The sequence below is a fragment of the Corvus moneduloides genome, chromosome 12, assembly GCF_009650955.1.
Source record: "Corvus moneduloides isolate bCorMon1 chromosome 12, bCorMon1.pri, whole genome shotgun sequence".
In the NCBI taxonomy this organism is placed as follows: domain Eukaryota; kingdom Metazoa; phylum Chordata; class Aves; order Passeriformes; family Corvidae; genus Corvus; species Corvus moneduloides.
Window position 1 is genome coordinate 11,487,453 of NC_045487.1, and position 18,079 is coordinate 11,505,531.

An 18,079-nucleotide genomic window follows, 5' to 3' on the forward strand; every position below is an offset into this window, starting at 1 on the left:
AGATGCTTGTCAGATAAACATTGCAGAACTACCCTAATGAAGGTATTGCAATTGCATGAATGTCTGAGATAGTTTTAATGTCAAAAGCTTAATGCCTTTTGGTGCTTTTAGCACCAAAGTGATCATAAAGTTATGAAGTTTTTCAAGGAAGTCGCTAAAAATCCTGTTAGGAGCTTTTTATTACACTGGCAAATTCATGTTGAATTGGTATTCATTTTCACTATTACAGAATAATCAAATTTGTGCTGTTACTGTTGAAAAAGAAAATAACAGGGGTGTAATGTAACACTGCTAATGTGATGAAGCATTCTTACTCTGCTGGGTAAAGGATGCTCTGGCTGCCTGTTCCAGCTTTCTTCAAGCAGTGTTTGAGGGGGGAGGTGGAGGGTATTCCATTTGTGGAAGGAGGTTACACACATTCTGATTTGAATGTGTAATTGTGTTTTGATGGCTGAAAGGGTGATGGCTTTGCCCATTTGTGCTTCCTGCCAGGCTGTGGTGTGGTTCTGGGCTGTAAGGACATGACTGTTGCTGCCATCACACATTCAGTGCTGCAATCTCCTGCTTTAGTCATGACGAGCCCCTCATGGTTCTCTCTCCAGAAGAAATGGCTCATATATTCTTTTATGTTCATCTGATGTTTTTACCAGAAGGGAGTAAAGCTTCTAGAGTGTGTTGTTAAAAAGTACAAGCAGCCCCATAAAGGTTCAAATCTGACAGGGATGTTAGGAGGCAGGTCAAGTGACTGCCTAATGAAGATGGATGGAGAAAATTGCTGGTACAAGAATCACATGGTGGGCGCTTAGCCCAGGTTGCTGAAAGTGTGATGGAATCTCACAGCTTCATTTGTCAGTGTCATATTTGGGCTAAAAGTGAGCAGTATTGTTCTCATTTCTTCCAGATGGATAGGTCAACTTTAATATTTATTGCTCTTGTAGAACATTTGTTTGATGTATTTCCATTAGCTAGGCAATAATAGAAAAGCAGTGGAGAGAAACATAAAACAGCTCCCTTCCTCTTCAGCTGAAATATGGCATACCCTAATGTGTAAATATTTCTGAGACTGCCACAGATTTTTAAATTTTTTTATTTATTTGATGACATGATCATATATATTGAGGAGTTTTTAAAAAATAATAGAAAAAACACATTGAGGAAATATAAAATATTTGACTTTCGGTTGAGATTGTTAATCTTTTAACTTTCTGTGAGCTTATAGAGCCTTTCAGGAGAGGCTTTTGCTTAAGAATGTCAGTGACGGGGAGAGGGAGAGAGAGAAGGCACAATAACACTGTATTTGAAGGACTATTATAAGTCTGGAAGTATTCTAGTAAAATCAACTTGAAATATTGGATTTCTAAAATGGAATATAAAGATGTTTATTTCTGTCATCTTTTTTTTCTTAATTTCTGTTGTCGCTAATTACTTTCTCTATGATGGGAAAAGACTACCTCATCTGGGTTGGTGTAGAATTTAAAATAAATAAGTGATTTAACCATTACAAAATGGTGGCTTGTAGCTGATAGTGGTACCCTGTGGTTACTGTTTATGAACTGATTTTTTTTTCGATTTATAGGAATCGGGTTCAAGGTGTTTGACATATATTACTTTATGCTGTGGAAGGAAACTTAGCTGTTTGTGAAGCAGGTGTTGTGTTAAGTGCAGTGCAAACATCCTAGCCATATGTTTCTATAATTTAAATTAATTTGGTACAGTCATACTGTTAATCTTTAGTGACTTGTTGATTGGCATTTTGCAGACATATTTCTGGAAGGCGCCCAATACCATTTTCTGTAGCCTTTCTGGCAGTAGCAGAGAGTAACATTTCCACAAATTGGAATCTTGTACAGCTCTGGGAAGGGAGCCAAGATTTAAATTAGACAATAACCTCTGCTCTGTATATAGCTTCTATTCTTCAGCTGTAGGGAAAGTGATTTGTTTAATACAGTCAGCTCTGTAGCATATAATAGACTGATATATGAGTCACTCCTTGGCAATGTGTGTTTCTTAAATTTATATAGATTGAACAACTAGTTGGTAATGTACTTAGTTACAGTTGTGCAAACAATAACTATTAGCAGAGCTGAACAGACCTGGAAAAAATTGTGTTTGCTTGGTATTTGCTGAGGATTCTGCAGAACTGTTGGATTTTAGAACAATCCTTCTCTTCAGATGCAGAGGATACAATTTCATAATCATGAGTATTCTTTGAGCTTTGGAAAATCGATAATAAAGCTAATAATAAAGCTTTTATATCAGAGTTTAATATTTTTTATGTTTTGTATATGGGCATGTGTTCTTTAAAAATGAAACTTAGCATCAGTCTGTGTTACAGCTACATAATTACATTGCAGCTCTTTTTGTTTTGCTCTTGTGTATTTTTTTCTCTCCATGTAAAAATCTGTTGCTGTCAATTGATACCTGTGAATGCAAAGAATTCTTTTCTTTCCAAACAGCAAGAATCTTTTCTTAAAAGGAGAGCTCTTTACACCATTCAGTTCATGTTTATTTAAAAGCTTAAAATCTTTAGAGCAAATCTCACTTTTTGTCCAACAGAAAATTGATTTTGCTAACAAAAATGGTGTGGGCCTGAAAGAGAATATTCAGAAATATGCAAATCAGTAGAGATAGAAATCTGTTTGAGCAGCTGAACAAAGCAATCAAATTTTCCTCATTGAAAGTTTATTTAGCTCTGCTGTGAACATTTTTGAACAAAATTATAAGCTACTGTTAGTGAAATACTTCTTTTTATAGGAAAAAGGGGCATTCTTTTTAAGCAGAACTATTTTTAATACTCTACATTTTTCTGCCAGGTCTTATATTTACAAAATAAAGCACATTGTAAATATTGAACAATACACAGATATATTTCCTAACAGTTTATAGTATGTGGCATATTCTGGGTGGGTTCCAAGCAGTAGTTAGTATAAATGATATGCCAGTCAAAAATATTTTTGCAACTGTAACCTGTTATAATGCCATCTCTTATCTGAAACATCAACGTGATATGAGCCAGATCTCTTTCCTTAAGCTTTAACTATTATATGAATAATTTCCCTTGTCCTGAACTAATCCTGCTTCTGTCCTGGAAGCTTCTTGCTAGTGCATGACAGCAAAGTATAATTTTATCTAGAGGTTATATAAATCTTAATAATCACTGCTTCTATTAGGTCATGTGCATTTCTTTTTCCTTAGTCAGGGCTCAGTTTTACACAGAATCTATGATGTACTTCAGTGAGTAAGTCAGATTCATACATGTCCAGCATGTCCCTTCCAGGCCATCTCTCTAATGATTCAGCTTCGGTGCAAAAGCTGTTGGAAGTGAGATGAATACTTAAAATTTGACCATTTCTATTGGTAAATAAATGTGTGGTTTCACAGTGTGCCATGTTTGTCATTGGTATTAATTCAAGGTGTTCCTTCATCTTTCATCCACTCTTCATTTCTGCGCCAGGTGAAAAAGAACCCTAAATTGTGTTTACCTCCCCAAATTCTATGTTTCATTTTTTGCAGTGGGACCTGAAAAAAGTTGTATCAGCATAAGCAAAGGTGAACCGAATTACAGAGCAAATAACTAAATAAGCAAGTGGGTGGAGGTTTGAAGCATGATGCATACTGAGATATTCTCTGGTACTTGAGGTCACTTAGCATCATTTCTGCTGGTGGCAGTGCTGACATCAGGACGTTGAGTCACTGCAGTGCCTTTTAGTTTGGTTCCCGTTGCTGCTGATATAACCATTTTCTTGTTATATGGCATATCACTGGTTTTTGGAAGCAGGAAGTGCTGTGAATCTCCTTCATTGTTGATGATGAACATTCTAAATGTTGATGACTCTTTAGATGACTGGGAACTTCTAGTGTGGGGAGTGTGTGAAATTGTCACTTTAACATTCTTATAATAAAAAAATCTATTAATGATGTTGAAGGGCTGTGATACAAGCTGAACACCATTCCATATCTTTCAAGCAAACATAGATTACTGAGCCAGTAGCATGGGTTGTGCTTCTGAGGGGAGGAAGAGACTGGAAAGGGGCCTGAGTTTCCCTAAATTTATGTTTATGAAGGAAAACATAGGAAGTGTGAACACTGTAGAAAGAGAATTTACAATGGAGAATGGTGAAGAGTTTATACTCCTTAGTCCCCCTTTCACACATGCATGGGGTACCAATATGACAAAAACTTTTTCCTTGTCTCAGAAGATGATATATTTATATGTTGACATGAAAATTGATAACCCTTTTATTTTTTTATAGTAGTTATTTTAGCTACAGCTGATATTCCATTTAGTGGAATATGGCACACCACCAGCACCACCATCTGAATCAAATGGTGCAGCCTGATTTATGTCGGCAAATAACCCTTCAGTGTTTTTCTCCCTGGTAAATACCACAGCAGGTTTCTGTTTTTCCTAGGTAATTCTTATACAAATTATTTTTTGACTTTTGATTTGATGAGAGGCATGAGGGTTGGGGGTTTGGTATGTAAATAGAAGCAGAGGGGTTTCTTACAATCAGTGCTTTGTCTGTAAGGTTGGACAAAGGTGAGGTTACAGCACTGAAGAGCTTCCTGTGTCACTTGGAATTGTCCTTGGTGGTTTCAGTGGTGCTAAGGAAGGTCCCACGTGGAAATGTGTGAAGGGTCATCACAGCATGTTACCCAGAATTTCCCATGGATGTGTGTGAGCTTGGACAAGGACAACTGTTCCATGTTTTGGAAAGGGAGAAACCATAAGATTATGTGGGGGACAAAGGAAAGAGACCTCTTTGCTCTAAACCGTTTTACTGGTGGTCTAGAATTATGAGATTAACTTAAATTTCATATTTGCTGTTACAAGCTGGCCATTTTTTCAATATATGAAAAAGTGGCATTTATATGGAAGTGCATAAAAATGTGTGCTTTGAGTTGTTGCTGGATGCTCTCAAAACCATGCTTTAGAAGATATTACAAAATATAATAAATATTTTTCTTTAGATTTTGAATATTTTTCCTTTGCTCTGTTAATCCTTCTTCAAAACTTATTTTAATCTCACTTTTCTCTTACCAGCTTTCAGTTTATCTTTTCCTTGTCTATCTCATAAGCTAATTTTTATTATCCTGCTCTGATAATCATGGCCTTACTATCCTTTTCTATGGGTCTTTATTCCACCCTTTCTCTGCCTCCTAGTACCCAGCACTTGTACAGCATTTTATACCACTTGTATATCTTCTTATTCCTCTACAAACCAGACTATATATATTTTATTTGACAACTCACTTCTTCCATTAAAATACATTTATTGTTCTTCACCAGTTTTGAAAATACAGTTGAGCAACTTTGTTTTGATTAACAGAAGAAATCTCTTTCACTGGAAAACTGCTATAATTCCAGGGCAGATAAGGCAAGTAATTACAGGCAAAACCATTAGTGTGAGGATGGCTTGGTTTTGGGGTTTTCTAAATCTAAAATCACCAGACAATAAAATATTATCAGAAACTGTTCTAGACGCTTGTACAAATGAAGAGAAAGCAATTATTTATAATACCTTTTATTTTTTTACTGGCATTATGTTCCCATGCTTTGTTAGTATTTTCCTCTTTTGGTGGCAAAAAGGTGCCAGAACATCAGGTGCTTTTGCCCTGTTCCTACCTTCTCCATTGCATTCACACTAACAGTGTGCAGTGTTTCCCAATTCAGATAGAAAAAGTGACTGAGAAACGTTATGGTAGAGGAAAATCACCCCAGTTTGGCAGGTACAGCAACCAGTCAAATGGATTTCCTGTGATTTGTTCTTGCTGGGAACAGGCAGAGTGATTTGGATGTTTTGTGCTCCTTTGCATGGTTTTGCATCATTTCACTGGCTCACCAGAACTGGATGTGGGATTTGTAGTTCTGAGCCCTCACGCAACTTTGATATCACAGAAGCAAAATATGTCTGTGTTGTAAAACTTGGCTAAAGTTATTGTGTGTTCCAAAATATAATATAGTAATGAAACAGCTGTAGCCCTGGGTATTTGGGAAACAAAACCCTGAATATACAGGATTTTGCCCTGATTCCAGGGCTCACTTCTGCTGCCCAAAGGTTTCTGATCTCTGAGGAATTTTCCATTTTAAAAGTGGGATGGAATGGTAAGGTTCAAGAAATAAAATAAAATTGAGAGAACTCCCAGGAGCTTGCAGCTAGTTGTAGCAGGCTTCTGCCTGCCAGAAGCACATGTTTATGGTGCAAAGTATTATTTGGTTCTTTCAGAGTGGTTTCTGTATCAAAAATACTATCTCAGAGACACCCAAAGAAATGTTTTTGGTGGAGCTCAGGTCATGTCATCAGCTGACAAGGAAAAAGAGTGCTACATGGATATAAGCTTGTGACTTTCCCCATTTGACCTCCAATTATGAACTTGTCTTGGAATTAATAGGCATCCCTAGCAGTATCTTGCATAGTTGCTGAACATTTAGACAAAGAAAGTTCATGAAGAGATTACAGCTTTTATACATCTACTGATTATGATTACAATTCATGCATCTACTTTGAAGTCATGCTAAAGCTACATCTGATCATTTTAAATTCAACTAAGAAGTATTCAACTTCTTGCACATCTTTGATATGATTATCATGAGACTGAATTATCTCAGTCCACTAAAGTAGGAGAATATATTCAGAGTGTGCGTTGTGAGCTGTGGAACAGCTTGGCAGCAGAAATGCCACTAGGATCTGGTGTCTCTCATACTTCAAGAAAAGAAATGCAAGAATTTGCATGTATCAAAGCTCGTGCTTGCTTACATCAAGACATGAAGGGTAGTACTTGACTGTTCAAGTGAGGTTTTATTACCATTTTTAGTTTTATATTTAAAAACTTTGTTTTTTCTACGGCATCTGAAAATTATGAGAAGGAATTACTGGTGTGCTTTTTAATATGCACTTAATTCTAACACTCATTAGTATTTTGACACACCAATGCTGAAGATCACCTGAAGACTTGAGAGGCCTGGTTTTACGATGGTGCCAGGCATTTCCAGCCCTGCATGTGTGAGATGCTTAATAGAGAATCTCCATATTTTAACATCAGGATTTTCCTAGTATGAAGGTTTGACTGAAATTTTATTCATTTCATTTGTCATAAATGGAATTTGCTGTGTACCCTTTGTGTGTCCTCAACCCTCAGCTGAACCTCAGGGACTGCAATCAATACCAGAAGTAATTTCTGTGCCCACTTTCAAGAAGAAATACAGTGACCCAATTAAGTGAAGAAAATGCTAGACTGTAGTAATGGATAAAAATGCAATTAAAGTAGGTTACTCACATACAAAATAAAGTTTCTGCTGCCCAAAACGTTGCCTTTAGGTTGGAATGAAACAGTGGGAAGCTAAAGATAGATAAATTAAGCTTGATTAGTCTCTGTGGCATAAATTAGGAATACAAACCACCATGAGGGATTATTCTACTCTTAAATTTAATTCTCCTGTACTGTTATTTCAGGGCATTGCATCCAATTCCATCTTGCATGTTTAAATAAAGTCAGATGTTTCTGAAGACTCTCCAGAGGCCTCCCTGCTGTGGGACTTGTAATCATATCCCAACTAAAAATAGTGGAGAAATCCTCCAGGTTTCAGGTTGATGTAAAAAAAAGAAACAGGAGGAAGTGATGTGTTATGTGCCTGTTTACAAAATACATCTGTGATCTATGTTATATTAACACACATAATTTTTCCAAACTGAAAAATGTCATTGCCTGAGGAACACTTGAAGGTGACTGACACCCCTCTGGCGCTGGGGCTGGGGTGTTTCTGGGTGGCTTTCCTCAGTTTCTCACTGGGGTATGTGTGTAGTAAGAGCAGTTACATCCCACAGTCTGTCTTTCTAATAGACTTGCTCTGTACAGCTTTGCACATGGTGAAGTAGATTTAATGGAGACTTTTAAAAAATGATATTTATCTATTTGATTATGATTAGTGCTTCTAAAGTGGAAAGTATTTAATTTCATTAAAAAATGCAGGAACTCATGGTATTGGTATGGCTGAGAGTTGAGATATTTAAGATTTCATGCATGTACTGATTTTAGCCTGAAAGCATCTTTACTGATCCTCCTTTATGATTATTATAAAATGTCTACATCTGCTTCACCCTTTCTCTATCAATTTTACATTTAAAACTTAATATAATTTGCTAGTGTAGTAGAGCTGATTCACAGTCTAGAATGGAATTTACAATTTTCACTGAAGTGAGTGAAATTTGATATAAGATTGTAAGAAAAGCTACTTACAGCCCCAATTGCAGTATAATCACATCACTTTAAATTTGTGTGCGAAAATGTTACAGTAATCTTGAATATAGTGATGTAAAAGTATTTCTTGGGATCCTAAGTATAAAATGCTGTCATTATGCTAAGAAATGCTTAGGTTCAATGCTTAGACAGTTTATATAAAATAAATGAGGGGGTAGACATGATTAACAGCTTGATTGTATGAATTTAATGCGTCAAAGGGGAAAGTGGAACAGAAATGTTCATATGGCAAAACCAGCTCTGCGTTTATGCATGTCCCTCCTGAAGAAACCCAACCAAACAAAAGCCCTATAAGCCTGTTAGGGGTAGAGGGGTGCTCAGAGGTGCAGGAGGGGAGTTGAAGAAGGGCCCTTAATGCTGTCCTTGGTGTGTTAGGGCTGCTCCCTCGCAGGACCTCGCTGGCTCTCAGGTCCCGGGGTGCTGGAGGACTCCTGTCCATGAGCGGGTCATGAGGCAGTGGCTCCAGCCATGGTCCAGTGCTTGATGTCATTGGTGCTCCTGCCACAACCTGTGCAGGGCTGGGGAACCAGATTGGAGGGACAGCCCCAGAATCAGGTCCACAGATTTGGTTTGGATCTTTTTTTTAAATTATTTTGTGCTGTGTTGGAGGCCATTCTGAGAGGCTGTTGATCTTTGTTTGGTAAATGTCATGGAGAAAAGAGACATTTGCATCTTCTCACAGGACTGTGGAAAAGGATCCATTTTGCTTTACCCTTGCGTCATTCTTCAGAGCAGTTGTGTAAAAAGAGCATATTTTAACTGCCATATGTCCTCAGATGTCATCAGAAATAAAATCTTATATAGAATTTCAGCTGTTTAGAGTAATGTAATTCATAAATTGCATACACCAAATGGGTGAGGTGAGAACTGCATGTGTGAGAAGTCCTTTGCTCATGTGGAATCAGAATTGCCACAAAGTTGTAGAAAAATACATACAAACAGGAGCAATATAAGTAAGTTCTTTTTACATTTTAGCAATATTTTCCTTCCCTGACATTTATGTCTAATCTGGTTTATTGCAGCAACAAGTATGTGCTCATGAGAGTGGTTGTGAAAATAATTTTGTAGTTCATCACTGCAAACATATCTAGGTTAGAAAGCAAAGCAAGAAAACATGTTCTTTAAATATTAATGTATTTTTAAACAAAGACTTTAACTACAGTGGCCTCTCCTTGGCTTTGTCACTGAGTATCTTAACATCTGGTCTCTTTCTGTGTTTCAAGCTTCAGACAACACCAGGGTGTGATGATAGGGAATGTACTTCAGAATGATGTGAAGTAACATCTGTAGATCTTGTAGAACCTTTTTAACGTGAAACTCAGTGGGTTAGTCTAAGTTTGATATTTGTATTAGCCTTGTACAGAGGAGAAGTAGTATTAGCGTATGTAGGAGGACACAGAGATATACCCAGAATCTATGTTAGAGTGTCTATTTTATTACCTTTGAAGGCACAGCTCCACAGACTGTGGACAGACATTCTTGTCTACAAAGAGTCAAAATAGTAAATTGAAACTCTTTGAACATGTAATAGCAAAATTGTTGGTATGTTTGTCTTGGAGAACACTTTCAAGATTCAGACTAATTTTCTAACACCTTAATCTTGTATAAGTATTAGGACCAGGACTGCTCTTTGAACCACCATTTAATATGCATGCATTTAAATATGGAATAATTAGCATTAAAAGTCTGGCATATATTGAATTGCCTTGAACATCAGTCAGCAGAATAAAACTCTGCATATTCATACAAAGTTACTTCTTGCATATAAAAACATTTATAGAATGTGTCCTTCTTAAGAGATCTGAAAATGTCTAACATGAGACCATTAAATATTCCTTTCACTACTGTTCCTAAGACTTGTTCAGTATCATACTTTGCAAAATATCATTCAGTTACAGCTTTTGGCTGTGGAATTCATTGAAGGAGTTCATATTAAAGAGTTTGGCTGGAATCACAGAGATTAAGTCTGTGCTTTTTATTGTTATTGTCAAAGTTTTTATTTGCTTGGCTGAAAGCTTTTAAAGTAACTTCAAATGTTTCCATTCTAATTGCTTTTCCAAAACTTTTAAATCTGTACTATGTGCAAACAGTGTGTCTGATGCATATTGAGGCTATATGAATAAAATATAAATGTCTATTTTTCTTTCGGATCTTGCTCAAGTATTTTATCCCACTGAGATTTTTTTCAGCTCTAAGCAGAGTTAGAGAATGTGCATGTGTACACATATATACAGGCATAGCCTCACTTATATAAGGATATATATAACAATTGGTGTGGCACATGTTTGAGACTCAAAAATTGGAATCTAAATGGTCCCCTGAATTAAAAGCTTTAAAATTTTAAATATCAAAAGACTGTCACATGTATGATTGTACACATATTTATGAACAGATTCTCTAATTAATGAACCACTAACAAGATTATCATTTGCCTAAAATTCAGGATTGAGAATGCGGCAGCAAAGCTGGGTACTTTAAAGTTTTGGGCTCCTGTCTGTTGGCTTGTTGCTCATCAGTGATGTGGTTGTAAGCAAATTCAGTTTTCTGGCATGAAATAGGAATGTCTTTAGTTTTCAACAGGGCCTCCATTTCCTCCAGGTTATTGCAGGGTCCTGATAAGGTGTGATAGAGAATCCTGATGGGGAAGAAATGGAGAGAAATAACTGTTGTGTAGCAGGTTCTGGTGGTCAAGGTTGCCGAGGCTGACACCCCCTGGGTGGCTTTTTACGAGTCCTTGAAGACATGTCCTAGCAAATTTGTAGGCAGAACCTAGGAGGAAATTAACCCACCTCCAGAAAGTATGAACTACTGGAAATAAGAAAACACTGTAATCTGTCTCAAAAAGCTGATTGCTACTGTACTATTCTATAATAATCACTAATCTTAAATCTGTTCTAAAAATATGAACAGAAAATCTCAAGTATAAACTTGGCATGTATAGTATGTTTTACCCAGTGGTCCAGTATTCCATTAAAGTCTTCCAAAACGTTCTCTGTTACTGACAGAACATTGTCTCTGTGCACGTATCCCTACCCTTGTGCACACAGAGACAGCAGTTTTCTCTTAGATGGAGCTGGGATACCTTATGTGCTTACTCACATGCGGTCACAAGCTGACCCAAATGTCTTTTCCCTGCATCTGGTCCAACTCTCCATCTCCTTTATGCTCAGTGGCTCAACCCATAACCTCCTAGTGCTGCTGTTGTCTATGGTGAATAATACAACTGGTGCTGGGCAACACACACCTTAAAACATTGGCATCCTGCCAGAGGAGTGAGTCCCAATATTTCTGTGGGTATTGATGTGGTGTCAAAATCAAGGCCACTATTTTGCATTCATCTTGAGATAAAATTTCTTCTTCATTTGCAAGATTTAAAACAATGCTTCATTCACTTACAACGATATGAATCCTTACAACTTTGCTGGTGTGGCATCTGTAAACAACAATCTGTCTCATTGTTTCTAGTAGCAAAATCGAAATAGAATACTTGTATTCTATAAAATAATTTGTATACCATCTACTGCTTCTGAAATATTGAAACTTCGATGAATGACTTGCTCTTCCAGAAAAGAACTCTCTGCGCCTACTACGAACACATCATAACTTAGGAGTAAAGCCTCTACAGAGATTAGCTGGATATCCATCTAGAACAGAAAGGATTGGCAAATTCTTGCATGTTTTTTTTCTGTTCATTGAGAAAATAAATTGTGTTTTTTGTTGAGAACCCCCCAGTATTTAATTTAATACATCTGGTGAGGACACTGATGTTTGTAGGTGGTGATAGTTAATACTACTTGAAAAAAAAAGAAAAATAAAAAGTCCCCTGTCCCAGCCCTCTTCCCACTCCTACTTCTGTTGCCAGAATAATTTTAGTGTATATTGTTTTGTTTGGAATAATCAGGCTGAAGTAGCATTAGTCCAGCTTCTCATCTTTTAATTACAGACAGTTTATTGTCTATGCTGTCCCACTTTCTGCATGGTTCCCCACCAGCCAGCTAGACTTAGCAATCTCCATTAATTTAATTTGGCATTTCATTCAATCAGACAGGCTGTGAACATGATGAATTTTTTTTTTTTTTTAAATAACACAATGCTCATTCTTAATTGATGTCCTTATCAGACATTGTATTTGCCAGAGCTGTAATTATTGGTCAGGCAGCAAAATCAAATCTGCCCAAATGCAGTGAAGATGTTCTTCGGTGAAATTATTAAGATACAGTACTTAGACCTGCAAAGTAATTTAGTTTTGGTCTGTAATTACATCTTTTGGGATTGTTATCTTTCATTTTACTCATAAGGGTAGTGTAATCTCAGAGGAATTAATTTGGCAAATATGAAGATAAAACTGAGATTCTTGCCATAATATATATTTGTGCAAGTAGATATTTCTCTATATGAAAACTGCAAGTATGCTCACACCATAAAAGAATGATTTTATTAATGGCTATATTTAAAAAAAAAAAAAAAGTGTTCTAATTTTACTGCAGAAATACTGGAAGTGTGATCAGTTGAGGGTGCCATTTTCCATTGGCAGCAAATTGGCATCGGAAATAGTAGAATTTGGATGTGTAACTGCCTAAAATACATAAGAGGATGTATAGTGCTGTGACAGAACTGGTTTAGAGCTTGTTCTGCAGGCAGTGAGAATTTTTACTAGAAATACTATCCCAAGAAACTTGAAATGTGTCTTTTGACTGAACATTTATCATTATGAAAAGACTGCTAGTGTAATGATAATTAAGTCTGAATTCTGTTTTCCAATAAGGGTTGGGGTAAGGTTTCCTTTAATTAAAAAAAAAAGCAGCAGGGAGTGGATTCTGTCATAACTATTAATTCTTTATTTATTCTCAGATATATGATATGTAGTCTTTGAGTATAGAATTGCAGTCATACCTTTTAAGCAAAATTTAAGTTGATGGATTAGCTATGAGTAGATGATAAAATGTGTTTCATTCCTGTTCTGGATATCTGTTTTTTAAGTTTTTCTTTTGGGACATTTATTCACACTTCATGGTTTTGCTGTTATCCTGTGCTGGAACAATAACCTTTCCAATGGTGGTTCTTCCTTGGGGTTGCACTATTATACACCAGTATTGTAAAAAGAAATATTTGGAATATTTAACAAGTTTCCCTGCTGAATTAGATTTTCTTTTTTGAGTGTAAAAATACTAGTATTTTAAACATTCATTTTTGTTCTGTTGAGATGCTCAGATAAAAGTCTGGGCTCCTTTATGTCTGGTTTTAAGTTCCTTATGTATTTCCGTATTTGACCTCTTGAGGCAGTGAATAGTTGGATGTGAGTTCTAATGTTTTTCAGATTAGAATTGCACCACAGGCCAGCTGATTTAAAGACAGGTTATAAAAAATACTAATGACTGAACATTGTAAGTAAAATGATTTCTCCATTAAAATCAGCAGCAACATTCTGATTAACTTTTATAGGTTTGAAATGTTACTCTGTGTTTCCATAACACCTTCAAATGTTGTTTGCTTTACTTTTGAAGCTTTTTTTTTTAAAACTACTATGGTTTTGTGGTGTCAAGTTCTCTTCTGCTTGTTTTATCTCTTGCTACAAGGAGTCAATCACAGTTGCCAAAGAGCCCAGAGAGTGGCCACAATTCAACATTTGAGATTTTCTGAAGATTTTTTTGTAGAAATTCAGACTCAGCGGACATTTAATTGCTGATTTTTATCCCAGGCTTCCAAGGGTGTTCTGTGGTGTTCATCATATCAGACTTCTGCCTTAAAACAACTGCTCATTAGTCTCAGCTTTCATAACCAACCAATTTTTAAGCTCTGGTGAGTAAAAAGAGTAGTTTGAAAACCCAAGTAGCATTGTGCTGTGCCAATTCCAAGTGGCTTATCCCTTGATTTACAAACAGATATCCTAACATTTGGCCCCAGAGGTCTGGTCTAAGAAAACATGCACTTTGTAGAAGTGTGGCAGTGATACAGTTTTTATATCCCCAAAGCTGGGCAGGAGTTGATTTGGTCTTCATTAGGGCATGTGCTGAGGAAGGAGAGGGCCGGAATTTTTCCTTTGCATTGCAAATAAACACCCTTGCTAGAGAAGCTGGATAAGACCAGGTGTTCGGCTTCAGGTTTGGTAGTCGAAGAGAAGAGAAGAGCTTCAACCAGCTATTTTAGAATGAATGAGTTTTCTGGACATGCTTTATACAACGTGTTAGTAAACCAAGCATCCGGTCTCATTCCAGTCTTCATGTCTGTCCAGAGGGAGTTCAGCAGGGTCAAGACTCAGGCGCCTTTCCAACATAGAGGAGTAGAGGAGCTGTCATAGTTTTAATGCAATGATTTGCATGAAGAATGGAAGCTGTGATTCACATCAAGTTCAGAAGAGGCTTTGTTTGTGTGCTGTTCATTTCCTGAAATGGGCAGATGCGTGTGGTTTCCTAGGGTTGGTGGTGGCAGTCAGCTGGCTACTCCCACTTACTGTGTTTGTCAAAACTGAAGAGAGAGTTTGAACTCCTGAAACCAAAGGAAACAAATTGCACTTTGTAATGCAATGGTGTGTATTGCCAAAGGAAGCTGGAGACATTTTATTCTCTCCTAGGTACAGAGCAAGAGTGCTCTGAGATCTTTACATGAAAAGCTTTATGCAAAACCTACCCTATTGCTCTGGCAAATTTCTTTGCAAAGCATCCCAACACCGTCCCAAAACAGAGATAGCTGGCCTAGGTGCTGCACTGCACTCTCCTTCTGTCCCAGGAAACCCAACAGGTGCAAGCCTTGGAGTCTACCTGGGCAGGCCAAAATGCTGGGTCTCCTCTTTAATTTGAATCCCTCTTGTCAACTATACCAATGCTCTGAGCTGTTTATGAGGGGTCAGAGGAAGGGATCCTTAAGAAAATAATTGAAGAAAAATATTGCCTGCAACAAGAGTCTTTTCACAAAAAATTATTTTAGTAAAATAGGCAAGAACCCGTTGTTCTATTTAGAATGATTTATAACTGTTCCCAGCTGATCACAAAGTGTTTCTAAATTAAAAGCCATTAATTATAGCCTTATATAGATACAAAGATATGCAAGAAGTGCTTTGTAATTCCTGCTCTGCACTTCAGGTGAGAGCTTTTTAAATTACTTGGACCATTGGAGCCACCTGCTTGACTAAATGCTGAGGGCCCTGTGTTTCAGTACTCATCAGTGCATTGCAGTGTTAACATTGTTACTGATTTTTCTCATTTCTCCAGGGCAAATACTAATTAATGGATACAATTCACAGCTGATTAGCTGTAGTTTCTTCAGTAATTACATTCGCAGACTAACTGTTCAGAAGAGGATTTCTAACCCAGTTCTTATTTCACTCTAAGCTTAATTTGTTTTTTGAATTGTTTAGGTCCTTAAGATAATAACCATTTTATTTTCTTTTGTTGTTATAGGTACCATTAGATAATATGGAAGTTTAATCTTAGAAATACTCACTGATAATTGTTATGTGCCTTCAATGGATTTCTAGTTCAGAGACAAAAAATAAATGTAAAGAATATTAGTTGTGATCCATACTAATAAAAGCTGAAATATTCCAGTTTCTGACATCAGTGCCTGAGTCATACACAATAGGGTCTTAAATATCATAGCCTAAGAACAGAATGACTTGAAGGATATGTACCTGTAACTTTTAGCTTTGACATTCCTTGTTATATCATTTGCTTCCACAGCCTTAATAAAATGGAAAATTTAATTGTCACTCTCCCCTTTGTTTTACTTTAATAAAACAAAAAGGAAGAAAACCACCTGGCAATCAGAAAGCAGTAGCTGTGGTGTGAGCAATACATGTACATCAAAGCAATGTAGAATTTTACTCTTCAAGGTAAAAATCAGCCACAGTTCTGTTTTGAGGCACTGGAGCCCTTAGGATGCTAAGGTTATTAAAATAGGGGAGGTTTTGTCCCCACTTATTTATCCAGTGTTAGTGTAATACTTGCCTAGTGTACCTTTGCCCTTAGATATCCTTTGAAAACTTGACTTTTTTTTTTTGTTACTGTAGAAAGAACAGCTCTATTTGAGCCATTTGAGTTTTTCATGTAAATCATTCTTAGTTTGCCACTAACTGACATGAAAAATTCTATCCTGTCGATCGCACTGTTGAGCTGAAGTAGTGTCTTTGTGCAACAAATCCACACACACATCCGTATGTGCCAAAACAGTCATTTGAATGTGCAATTTTACTTGAATTTTTTAAGCTCCAAACATGGGTGACATCTGGGCTTTTAAAAAATGGATGACATTACTTGAGTATCTGCATAGCTGGGGATAACAGAGTTTTAATAGCTATGAGGCAGCCTACATATTGTGCTAAGGCCTCTGTTGCTTAACATGTGTTATAGGTTGAAAGATTCAGAATGATAAGTACACAAATGGAATTTGTTGCTTCAGAATGAGGGATCTCATCTTGTATTCCTTCCCTCCCCTATGAGTGTCTCCTAATTTTGGTGATGTCCTGTTTAGTCAATCTGACAATTCATCAGGTACACAAGGCTCCAATTCTTTTTCCGTTCCTTTTTTTTTTTTTTTTTTTTTAAATCTCCTTTTAACTTTGTCTTATTGCCAGAAGTGGATGTTTTGAGTTTTCAGGGAACAGGCTTTTCTTGAAAGGATCACTGGTCCCTCCAGTGAGAAACTGGGGAGTCTGAAACATTTCACTGCTAAAAACAGTCAGGCACTAAGTGCAGTTGTAGCAAATTGAGCTGAAACAAAGTGGTTTTCCTTTCAGGCCAGGTTCAGCTGCTCTGAAAGCACAACAGAGTTCCTTGCTTGGAAAGAACAATCTATGCAAGTGCATGGTCACCCATCTTCAAGTGCTGGTTGCAGAGCTTATGCTGCTTTTGTAAGTGTTTGCTGTTGTGGGGCTGAGGAGGGGTTAGGGTCCACCAAGATCCAGCAAGATAAGATAAAACAAGGCCTTCCTAAAAAAATTTGTTTTATAAAACTTGAAAATGGGAGTTAAGAGAGGAATGCTCAGTGTGGCTTTAGCAGCAGTGATGTGTTAGGGACAGCACAGGGGCTTTTTCCTCACTTGGCACTCTATCTTGCCCTGTGCTCTTTGCCTGGTAGTAGCGATGTGCAATTGTGAAAGCCTGTTTTACTGCAGGTGCATGTCATGCCTAGTGTCTGTTCCTTGCAGCAAAGACTGTGGATGTTCCCTCCTCTGGGAACATGTGCAGGACTGGTTACCAGCCTACATGCCTTTGGAAGTGCCGTTCAAGGGCATAAGGCACAGTATTATGCTGATAATCTTTCTTTCTGTGTTCAGTCCCTAGAAGTAAAAGTACTTCTTAACAAATGTTCATACTTGAGAATTTGGAGGAAAATGACTGTGGCATCAAAGGAAATGCCTTCTTATCACTGGCATATGGCATGAGAGTTGCACCTCAGTGGGAGCAAGTGGGCACTGGGCACACCTTGGGGTCTGGGTGTCAGACAGTTTCTCTGGTTTGCAAAATCTTCCGGTGTTAATGTTCACTGGGAGACGGGGCACTCCACTGGAGTGAAAGATAAACAAAGGCGGATTGTTTGGCTTTTCAATTTTGTGGAAAGAATGGGACTTCAGGAACAGCATTGCAGATTCTCATTCTTCCCCTTACTGGTCTTCAGCTTTTTAAAACCAGGTCTACTTGGAGTAGTAATACAGCAGCTCCTTCTGGCTGCAGCAATCCTCCGGGTCAGGATCACTGATGGAAATATTACAATGTGCATCAGAAAAGAGGTAGTAGAAGTGTCTTTCCTTGGAGTCTCTTTCTAATGGATTCTTAATTTCCAAAGTCACCTTTAGGTCTCTGGGGTGGCTTTGCTGCATGGACAA

The 18,079-nt window shown here is 37.3% G+C and overlaps 1 protein-coding gene across 2 annotated transcripts in view; it reads left to right on the forward strand.

Annotated features, from left to right (window-relative positions):
• Window positions 1-18,079, forward strand: part of TOX3 (TOX high mobility group box family member 3) — a 74,902-nt gene that overhangs the window by 30,677 nt on the left and 26,146 nt on the right. The window lies entirely within an intron of this gene.